This window comes from Notolabrus celidotus, chromosome 21, assembly GCF_009762535.1.
Source record: "Notolabrus celidotus isolate fNotCel1 chromosome 21, fNotCel1.pri, whole genome shotgun sequence".
In the NCBI taxonomy this organism is placed as follows: Eukaryota; Metazoa; Chordata; class Actinopteri; order Labriformes; family Labridae; genus Notolabrus; species Notolabrus celidotus.
In genome coordinates, this window is record NC_048292.1 from 24,889,816 (window position 1) to 24,902,046 (window position 12,231).

General features: G+C 39.8%; 1 protein-coding gene across 2 annotated transcripts in view; it reads left to right on the forward strand.

The window, feature by feature from the left end:
- ano2b (anoctamin 2b) overlaps nt 1-12,231 on the forward strand; it is a 107,501-nt gene that overhangs the window by 86,669 nt on the left and 8,601 nt on the right. The gene's annotated exons all lie outside the window — the stretch shown is intronic.

The following is a 12,231-nucleotide window of genomic DNA, read 5'->3' on the forward strand; positions in this document are numbered from 1 at the left end:
TAATTCAGAGTATGTCAGATTTTCTGGACAAGTCGTTTCTTTCTTCCATTTTTTCTCTTTCTCGTGACACAGATCCGTTATTCTTTTAGTATCAATGAATATGTGCCAGAGAGGAGCAAAGGGTCAGCGTGGTCAGATGATGGGGTCCATCAGGCGATCAAAAATGATATATTTGGTCAAAAGATGCGATAAGATGAAGGGATAAACCCGGAGAAGGACACTAGCTGTGAGGATGGAAGCATAGATGCATGGCTGATTGAGTGCTCTCGTTTTAGTCACTTCTTAAAATATACTTTTATCAGAGAGTCTTTCCTGATTATATCTAATCTGAAATATCTTCACGGTGTGTTGATTTTATGTTTCCTTATATGGTAACGATTTTATGCACCAAGCTGGTTGGTCTTCGTTCACCTGTTTTTTTGCTGCCTTGTTAAACACTTTGTTATGTGGATTTTGAAAAGTGCTCTATAAATAATAACTATGATTACTATGTTACTGTATGATAGAGGGCAACCCCTAAAGTATTAAACCTTTTACATTGCATTTCAAAACAGAATAATTAAGAACTTGTAGATAGTTTCTGTGCCACTGGGCTCACATCACTGTACATCCCTGCAGTCATGTGCTCTCTGCTGAGTTCCCAGAGCTGAATGAGTCAGGAAAGTATGTTCCAAAGAGCTTTTAATCCTGAAAGGCATTACGGAAATACAGACTTGATCAATTTTTCACTTTATATATATCAGTGAGAGATGATAGTGTAGCACTTCTCATACCAAAAGAAATCATGAAACAAAAAAGAAATGTTTTTTTGGAATGAAAAATGTTGATCTCTGTTTGTTTTCTAAAAAGTGGGTGCATCGTAAACACTGGTGCAACAAAATTCCAGTATCAAATACAAAGAGGTATTTTATTGTGTGAGGGTATTATACACAGAAGAACCCTTAAAGAAGTGAGCAACTCCTCCGCTGCATAAAGAGGAGGTGCTGGATACACAGCGAGGCAGACTGGTCCAGAGGCGACTCACTGTTTAACAGCTTTCCCTCTCATTAGGTCATTATGCATTTAAGAAAATTTATGACAAAAATGACCTTCAGAGGGGAGACCTTTGGTGTAACTGGTCACAGACAGTGGGTCCATCTATACCTCTGAACTATCCACAATCATAGGCTGTGTTCAACTTCCACATGGATAGCTGGTGATAACAGATGGTGCAAGAAAGAGCTGCACAGAAGCTGCACATTGCTGAATGCAGTGGAAGTCTTCATGCAGGGGCAAAGTTTAAACCTTTTTCCCTTAAGAAATTCACAAAAATAGACTGTGTGTGTACTAGTCAGAGTTATATTCTGGATTTTATATTCGTTTTACATAAAGACAGGATTCATGAGACACATTGTGATCTGAAAGTTAGAATTGAAAGCACAGAAGAAAGAAGGAAGCTCTAAAAATAGCTTCTTTGATATAAGGCAAAAATGTACCAAGCAGTTACTGTACAAACTATCAATTAAAATTTTATTTTTGGGGGGCTTTTTAAAAAAAATGTTTTAGCTTTTATTAGATAAGACAGCTTGACAGAGAGGCAGGTAATGTTGGAAGACAGGTGGGAAATGACATGCACCCAATACTGTCTGGACTGGGAATTGATCCTATGACTAATGCTGCAGGTACCGTAGCCTTTCACATGTGGATCCTGCTCTAGCAATTGAGCTAAGCTATCCTCAGAATCACCCAGAACTAATGACCATAGCTAGACAATAATTGATTTTAACCAGAGCTGTCGAACCATTACTTTTTTATTACTTGATATTTGAATTACATTCACAGTATTTCAGTTACTTATTGGTATTAATTGCATTATTTATCACATGTTTAAAATTCCAATATTTCACATTTTTTAAAACAGTCATGATTTCAATAATAATAATAATAATAATAATAATAATAATAATAATAATGATAACAATAATAATAATAATGCATTTTATTTATAAAGCGCTTTAAAAGTTTCTCTATGACACTTTACAAGAAAATAAATTATACAAATAGAAAAGCAAAGGAAAGCAAAGCAGCAAAGCAAAGTAAAACAAAACAAAACAAAAATCAATCAATTATAGTTTAAAAGCCTTTGTAAATAGGTGGGTTTTGAGTCCGGATTTGAATTTGATGAGTGAGAGAGAGAATCTGAGGTGTTGGGGGAGAGAGTTCCAGAGGGTGGGGGCAGCGACAGAGAAGGCCCTGTCCCCCCAGGTTCGGTGCTTGGGTTTGGTGAGAGGGGTGAGGAGGTTAGCATTGGTGGGGCGGAGGTCAGTGAGGTAGGAGGGAGCTAGATTATGGAGGGCTTTGTAGGCGATGAGGAGGATCTTGTACTGTATTGTGGAGGTGATGGGAAGCCAGTGGAGGAATATTAACAATGTAAAAAAATCTACCAGTGTCTGATTGGAGAATACGATGAATGCAATTAAATGTGCTTCATGACCTTGGATTTATTATTCCAATAATGCTGCACAGCTACACCAGTGACTGAATTGTATATGACTGAACAATATACAACCTGAGTGCATGTTCAAAATATGGTGTGCAGGACTCCAAAGATAATTTTGATACCCACAGATGTCCAAACATACCTGATCAATGTGGCAGTACTTGCACTTTTCCAGAGTTTCAATTTGGTTTCTTTGTATGTTTCATACAGTTCTGTATGTGTGATATTTTAGATTCCAGGTACAGTAAGGCATATCCCAACATGCCAATCTGTAGAGACACAACAAAATGTTCTTCTTTAGGTACGTTTATATGCTTGTGTCATAAAATGGGCTGATCCAATAAATATTTGCTGAGTGGCTCATCTATAAAACCTCCTTTTCTACTGCTACTATCAAATTGTCTGAGAGAAACCAATGACAGGCTCCTGCTGTACAGAATTAACTTTGATTTAACTAACTGGATAAGCAGCTGATTTCTGATGATACTGAAAAAATTATTTCTCATAAAGGATTTTCTTTGAAGGCCCTCCAGGTCTCTGCCCATGCTGAGTTATTAATGAGAAAATATACCCCCTGCCAGGAACAACTGTCGTTTGGCTGACCTCAGACATCCACTACAGATAGGACAAGAGGGGGAAGGAAAAAGGAGTTTACAGGGAGACATTCTCTCTGGATTCTGACATGTACTGGCATTGATTGCTCTCAAATCCCATTATATTTCCCACAAAGTTGTACAGTGATATAAAGGAAACAAAGCATGCTTACACAAGATAATCAGATAAATTAGAGACGATAAAACAAGAAATATGACCAAACCTTAAACTGCTGTGATTACTCAATCGCTCATGTTGTGAATCATCATCTCCTCCTGGACACTTTTCTGGACTTGTGGTCTGCCTGTCAAGGACTGCACTTGTTCCTCTAATCTGACAGGAAGCTGGCTGTTGCTACAGTCTCATCACTGGAGGGGTCAAGTGAGGGCCAAGGAGTAATGTGGAGGATTATAATGTAATTTCCGATATTGTGTTTCCTTCTGGTGCATCTAAAGAAGAAGCTGTACTTCACTCTGTGTGCTTGTTGCTGCATTCTGGAGTAAATGTAAATGTAAAATCATGCTTGTGCAAATTCAACGTAGGGTAATCACACTTTGACACCTGTCCACAGCAGCGTCATGGAAGTGATGGCATTTAATTTAGCTTTGAATTTGTATAACTTATCAACCCAAGAGAACTCACCATCCATGATCACTTGGTAATGGTTATACATTTCCCCTTGACCTCCACATCTCACGTACATGTACTGAGGAAGAGTTCTACATCATTAACAACAATCACCCTCAAACGCTGCTCCTGTGCTGTGGGGGGAAAGTGAGAAGAGAAACTCAACTTTTGTGTCTTCAGAACATTCTGCAGACAAAGAGGAATAGAGACAAATAGAGATTTAGAGCAACCCCAGTTATCAGTGGCACCTCATGCATCATAGACACTAAAAAAAACACACATTCTGCACAGATTAAAAGATGAATTGGCTTCAGGTCTTCGGTCTCAAACACACACTGGTACCTGACAGCAGCTACAGTTTGTGATTGAGGGCCAGTGTGTGCGTTTGTGTGTGTATTTTAAGGATGGGAATGGTCTGACCCTTGTTTGTCTGTAAATTTATTGCTGGTTCCCAGGACGCAGTGTTGGCAGCAGGAACTTTCAGGAACACACACAGACACACGCACACACGCACACACATGCACACATTCTCAAGACTCTCACACACTACACATAATCTCGCTGAGTGGTCTTATGAAAGAATATTAAGTTAGATGCTCCAGTTGCTGCCGACTATTATAACCAAAGATGGAGTGTCTAAAAAATACACACACACACACACACACACACACACACACACACACACACACACACACACACACACACACAGAGAGAGAAAGAAGGAGAAAAGGTTCCTTGATAATTACTTTTATGTTAGATTCCACCTTGGGAAGTAAAGTGAAATGGACCGATCTGTCTCAGGACAGGTGGTCTTATTCAAAAGTTTGGTCCACACTGAAGTCGACCCACATTAAGAAACACAGTAAATTATTTGTGAGTGAGACAAAGATGAAGAGATCAAAGAAAAAGAGAAAGGAAGTGAAGAGTTGACTCTCACAGACAGCATTCCTCACTCATGACTGTATAAGGAGAAGGAAGCAAACACCATAAGACCCTACTAGTTCACACACACACATACACACACACACTTACACACTCACACAATGCACACACACATCTCACCCTTCCTCTTCATCATTTCTATACAGCTACTCAAGTGCTCAGTAAGACAGCTCAATCATTTCATTTCATTTATTTCAGCTTCAGAGGGTTTTTTCCTGACAGCCTGTATGTTTGGACGTCAGTCTTTAAATGTCACACTTTGTTCTAATTAATCGGACATGTTTGACTCCTGTGTTTACGAGACAGTTTCCAGTGTGAAAGCAATTTCCTGCATACCTTCTCTGTTTTCATTTTAAGCTCCATAGGAAACAGGTCCCTATTTGGTATGTCTAATGAACTTTTCATGGTTGACATTTGGCTTTGTTCAAACTGCAGGAGAAACCAATTTTCAAGTCGGGTCTTAAAGGCACTGTGAGCAGTTTTCATGTTGTAATGATTCTTGGGAAATCTGTGGTTTTTTTCCATGATGAAGACTGCATTTCCCATGAGCACCACCGCTGCTCTGCATTCATTGTGGAAGCAAATTAATGAATAAAGATCTTATTTTAAATGCAACTTTTCTTATCTCAAGACAACTGTTTACAGGATGCAGAGTGATGAGGTCATGTTTTGAGTCATGTCAAATTATTAACGTATAAACTGAGTTATATAATGTTAGTTAGCTTCGTGAATAGGCATACCGGGTGTCATGATGTGAGCTCTGGTGTCCCAAAAAATGACAGTTTAAATCTTTCACACGCCGGCATAAACATTAAATACTGTCATAGACATGTAGCTCCTTTAGCTAGCAAAGCCCGGGTTGTAGAGTGTCTCCGTAAAAGACATGAGGACAAAACATTACGTCAAAAGAAAAGTCATCTTCCAGAAAAAAAACCTCCTCCTTCTTGATAACTTTCTTCTCACTGCCAAACCAGCAGAGCTCAAAACAGAGACATTTCAGGGTGAGTGCTGAAGATCGACTGGCTTAATTTCAGTGAACATCTTACCTGAGCACAGATACTAAAATTCAGTTTAAAGAAATAACCAGTCTTGTCACAGGTAATCTGATTGTAGGTCCTGAGGAGGCTTCAGTAGTGAAGTGAAGCTCTTTCAAAATCAGTGAAAAACTCTTCACAGGACGGTAAATAACAGACTCTAACACGGGACTTCCACCAAATCCATGTCCGGTCCGTCTCCGATCCGCTGTGTTACTGCTCCGTGCTCTCTCGTCCGTCAACACCCACAGGTTGCATTTCCGAACACAGCACGGAGGAGACCACGGGACAGCTAGAGTAATGGGACCGAGGTTTTCCTGCAATAATTACTGAATCAACAATTCTCCTCCTCCCCTCCTCATCCATGTTGTCTTTCTGGTCCTCTGAAAACTTCTGACCTGTTGACTCCAGGCCTTCCTCCACTCAAAATGACATTTTTGTTGTTGTAGTTCAGTGAAATACGATCTGGTGATAACACAGAGTGCTTTATTCTGAAAATTAACCGGATGTTTTCATTTTGTTTTGGTGCCTGACTTCCTGTCCCGCTTCATCTTCTTTGTGCTGATTGATGCGTCGTGCTACGGGATCCAGCAATAATAGAAGTCTTGCGTATCTGATCCGGAGTGCTCCAATCTGCCGGATCAGAGACGCAGCCATAACACAACAAAGCAGATCCAGTGGGAGTTAACACATTGACTAGATCAGTGCCTAGACATATCGGAGATGGACCAGAGACAGATCTGGTTGAATTTGGCCGTAAGGCAGGGGTCTCAAACTCATACTGAATTGGGGACACCAGTGGGACTGTAATTTTAAAGGAGAACCACTCCAAAGTTCCAGAAAGAACCATATATCTGAAAGTGTATTTTTTTATTCCCTGAACCATTATTTTTGTCAGACCTCACCTGGAAAGTTGAGTATTTTCAAGTGATCAATTCAGATTAAACCAGATTCCATTGGCCCATCCACATGGACTGCTGAGGTGACAGCGCACGTGTTTTAGCAACACACACTTGAGTTGAGGTTTTCCTACACAGAAGCCTTAGAACCTAAGATTCACCCCTTGAACAACTGTGCTCTGGATTTGTGGTGTAGACTAACCCTTTGGCGCTTTTGAAGCAGACAAACCAGAGACCGTTCTGCAGCAGTGGCTCAATCTGGGCTCAGTGTTGGCATTGTGTGTCTGTGTATAACTTGATGAGGCTGGGATCAACAGGAGGCAGAAAAGATATCCATTAACAAGTGAACATGAAGTGAAGTAGTTTCCAAGCAAGATTTATTTGTAGCCTGATCTTACAGTTCTGATAAAAAATGTTGTTTCCAGTGTCTGAAGGAACAATATTTGTTGCTTTGAACAGAATAGGGAGAAATTGAAGGTCTGGCAGAACAGATTTTAATGAAAGGAAATCAATTTTAAATGATAAATAGATCAGGTAATACAATCTTATTAGCATTTCATAAGCTCAACAAGTCATATTTCATTTATAAACTCAATTTAGAATAACATGTAGGGCTTGTTTCATGATGTATTGACGGGGTGCTGAAGCATTCCTGGATGGAGGCAGGGGCCTTCTGAAGTTTTGTTCGTTCAGGAAGTCCCCGCTCCTGGCCAAGAAACAGTGTGGCATCCAACTGAATAAATGACTGACTAAAATAAGAATGGGTAGATTACCTAAATTACCTCAATCTCTACCATTCCTATGCCGATGATGCACAGTTATATCCCTCACTTTCGCCTGAAAACCTTAGTCCTATAAATCACGTCGTCAACTGCATTGATGAAATGAGCTGCTGATGTCCCAGAATGATTTACAACTAAACAAAGACAAAACCAAAATTCTGGTTGACCCTCAAAGACAAATGCTGGAGCATACATCCATTCCATGTGTATTCCCTCTTCAGCACAGTGAGCATGTCAGGAGGAACCTTGGTGTCATAATCGATGCAAATTGAAACTTCCAGCATCACATCACAGCTGTTGCACAGACAGCCTTCTACCACCTGAGGAACATTTTTAAACCAATGTGTTTCATGTCTGAATCTGACTCTAAGTATGTGGTTCATGCATCAATCTCCAACAGATGAGATTACTGTAATGCCCTCTCTTCTGGACATCCCAAACGGTCAATTCGTAAACTTCGGCTCATCCAAAACACTGCCGCCAAAGTGTTAACAGGGACCAAAAGAATTTAACATATTACACCAGCACTGAAAATTTGCCATTGTGTGTGTGTGTGTGTGTGTGTGTGTGTGTGTGTGTGTGTGTGTGTGTGTGTGTGTGTGTGTGTGTGTGTGTGTGTGTGTGTGTGTGTGTGTGTGTGTGTGTGTATGTGTGAACAAATAAAGAAATAAGCTATATACCTAACATTGTTCATGGAACCGGGCTGTGAACATGTTGATTTCCACTGTAGAAAAGTGTTAGCTTAGGACCTAAGGTGGATTTCTTGGCTTTTGCAGCCTATATTTATTGGAAATTTTCAATTTGGAATGAAACTTTTCTATGCTTATTCTCAGGTACACAAGACCCAACATTACAGGGTCAGATGACTGCTGTGGATTTGGGTTCCTAGTGGCATTGATGCAGTTACAGTTGAAATTTTATCCCTGCATGGCTAAATACTTGAGAATTAAATTGAGGCACTGAGCTGGTCACATCTGAGGATGTTGGGAACAGAGGGAGACCATCTATCAACCCCCTGAAGATGGGGAGTAGAGCAGTAATGGACAGGGTGCGTGCGTGCGTGCGTGCGTGCGTGCGTGCGTGCGTGCGTGCGTGCGTGCGTGCGTGCGTGCGTGCGTGCGTGCGTGCGTGCGTGTGTGTGAAAAACTATTTGATGTGTATTTTTAATTTTCTAGTTTGATCCATGAACCATCTATTATAACGGAGGAAGCAGGTTTTAACACCTGTACTGCCTTTATACAGCCTATGGGTGGCCACTAAAAGCCATGTGGTTGGCTATTAAGCTTATCAGTAGGGAATCAGCATGGGGATGAGGGTGTAACATATCATATCATATCATATCATATCATATCAACCTTTATTTATACTCCAGAGATCATTGAGGGGCAACCCTCATTTACAGTGATATCGAGTCAGTTACAGTGACATTTAATAAAAAAACAAACAACAAACAAACAACAAGGCATCAAGAGTATCAAAGTCATACGATAGGATCATTTGTGATTTGGAGATAAAAACAATTATAAAAGATCAAATAAAATATTACAAAAAAGGAGGTATAGGGGATTGACTATAAAATGCACTAAAAATAGGAAGGGCCTGTTGATTAAAATGATACAATAAAGGGATAAAATGGAGGGATGTCTTCACTAATTGCTAATCATTTTCATTACAGCCCATGTATCTTGTGTTTCTGTTACACATATTGTTTTAGCTGTCTATTATTTCTCATCTACCTCTACTTTTCATTAGCATTTGTCTTTTCAGTGTCTGATCAATCATGCAAGGTGTCATTTGATCCCTTTTCCAAGTTCCCCTCTTAAGGGCTGCAGGTTTAGCTTAGCCGTTAGAGCACATACTCCATGTACAGAGGCTGCAAAAATGTCCCCAAATATACCTTTTTAAAAAATTTATACAATTTGCTATCCTGTAATACTGTCCTGAACTGCTTACATGGCAGTTCAAAACTATAAAAACATACATACATGGTAGATGTCTACCCTGAGAATTAAGGCGTACTTTATAATGACTTATGATAAAACATTCAGTTCCTATTTGTACGTTCCTATGTACCTTATGTTGCTGGGGTCAGTGCTCAACTTTGACGGCCTTGTCTCATAATGCCCCTCATCTTGTCATCGCTTCTCTATGGTTAACATAGAGTGAAAAACATCATATGGTAGCAGCAAGCAGCTACAGTGGAAGGAAAATTACAGTATGTTCTGTAAGTTGAGTTCAGTTCAGTATATCTCAGTACATTCATGGGCATAACAACATGTCATGACATAATCAACTCTTTTATTTAGGTGTCAGAACCATGCTACATGCAGTAAGATAAGTGAAAAATGTAATTAGATTTGGACTCAGTGTGATGTTTATCTGAAGTCCTTAATGCTCATGAGTTAATGCTGACTGAAAGCTCACTCTATCTTAAGCACAGGCTCTACATAACGCACATCTTTGTCCATAAATCTCAATCTCTTCCATCTTCTCTGAACATTCAGTGGTTTGGGAGGATACATTTTTGCTTAAAGATGTTCTCAAGATTAACAATGAGATGGACTGTCTGCCATGCTCTTGACTTGAAAGGCATGCTATATGTTGTACTGTGCATCCCACAGGCAAAGGCTGACTCATTTAACATAGCTGTCATGAAAACTGACCCCGTAACAAAAAGCCAAGCAGAGTCAACCCTGTCCTTTACTGCTCTACTCCCCATCTTCAGGGGGTTGATAGATGGTCAGATAGTGGTCTCCCTCTGTTCCCAACATCCTCAAATGTGGCCAGCTCAGTGCCTCAATTTAATTCTCAAGTATTTAGCCATGCAGGGATAAAATTTCAACTGTAACTGCATCAATGCCACTAGGAACCCAAATCCACAGCAGTCATCTGACCCTGTAATGTTGGGTCTTGTGTACCTGAGAATAAGCATAGAAAAGTTTCATTCCAAATTGAAAATATCCAATAAATATAGGCTGCAAAAGCCAAGAAATCCACCTTAGGTCCTAAGCTAACACTTTTCTACAGTGGAAATCAACATGTTCACAGCCCGGTTCCATGAACAGTGTTAGGTATGTAGCTTATTTCTTTATTTGTTCACACTGTATGGGTGGGGTTGGTGGTGAGGGGTTCTTGTAACACATTTGTTAGTTGCATCTCAATAAATTAATTGATAATAATGATACATTTTATTTATAACCCACTTTACATTCAGAGCAAATCTCAAAGTGCTACAGGACACATCATTCTAACAGTAAAGAGGTGCATTTCGACCAAGAGTTCCGGGGTCTTTTAGCCCCCAGAACTACTTTCCCCTGAACTAAAAGGTTCCTGTGCCCCCATTGTTGTCTGCGTTTGGACCGCGGGCTGAAGTCCCGGGTAGATTGTGCAAATCAGGCCAGTGACGTATGGAGGGGAAAAATGTAAATGCACTACACCACCAGACCAGTAGAGGGCAGTAAAACAAAGACGAATGCCATTCATCACAGATGACACCATAGAAGCAGACGGACAGGCAGGTATCATTATGAGCAACACAACAGTTAGCCTGTTAGCATGAAGAGACTCAGCTGGCGCTGTTTTAGATGGTGCTATATTTCATCACAGATGGATTCACTGAATCAACACGTGAGAGGAGATAAGCGTGAGTAGCCAAGACGTTTCAACACGGCTTTAAAATCCTTTTGAGCTCAAAAAGCCGTGGCAGAGATCGGCCGATGTTTAAGTTTAAACCGCGACCCTGTTAACTGGAGACTTTCAGCCTGATGCATCCCTCCTAAACGTCTTTAGACGATCATTAAATATCTGATGAGGATATTTTGAAATCTTAATAAAAACTAAACTAGTTTGCATTCCCAGGAACTACACCTGAACTAAATTTAGACCCTGGTTCCTCCGGTTTAAATGCACGTAGTTCAGGGGTAAAGTTCCTGCAGTCCAAAAAACCCCACCTAAAAACAGGGTTAAAAACAGACAATACGACCAAAAAAAAGATGGAAAATCGCAAACAGCCCTCTATAAAAACAGTTCAAGAAAATAAAAGCATCAGGGGAGATCGGGTGAAACTTGGAAAATTAGAATTTTAGTAATTAATTTCCAAACAATGATATTTTTGATGTCCATTACACATAAAGTGAAATATTTCAGGACTTTTGGTGATTGTGTCTCATAGCTCCTGAAAATCAGAAATCCAGTATCTCAAAATGATTAAAACATTTCCTAAGATCAATCCAAAAAGGATTTAAGATATAGAAATGAAAAGTATGATTGTTTATAACAGTGATAGTGGGTTGGGTTTCCTTTGTCACATAATAATTTGTTCAGTAGCTGATTCAAAATATGGAACTTTTCCATGAAATTCTTATTTGTAGAGATGCACCTGTATTAAAAAGAGAGTAATAAGTAACTTTGCAGAATGAGGGACACAGCTTAATTGACTGACGGGTGGGAACGCTCTGGCTGTTTGCCCGGAGGCTCAAAGTCCGCCTCAGCTCCGCCTCCTACTGTGTCTATAAATGAGAGAAAGTTAGGTTTGGTTAGCATATCTGGCTCGATGTCTCTCTCCAGATACCATGGGTGATGTCACTATGGCTACAACCATGTTTTATACATTCTATGGTCTCAACAGCAACATGGACTGATTTTGGGTCTGGTTGTTTAAAAGTGAAGGTTTAATATCACTTGGATTTTTGAGGATTCTTGATGAGACTTTCATGCAGTTTAACATTTAAAGCCACATATCCAGAGGCTTCTAAACGGCTCCACCAGATCAACATTGTTTAAAAGTCCTATCATTCAGATCATAAACATGCCCACAAATAATTAGATCGTATCAAATGCATGTATGAGTCAAATCTATGCAAGCATGTTTTTCT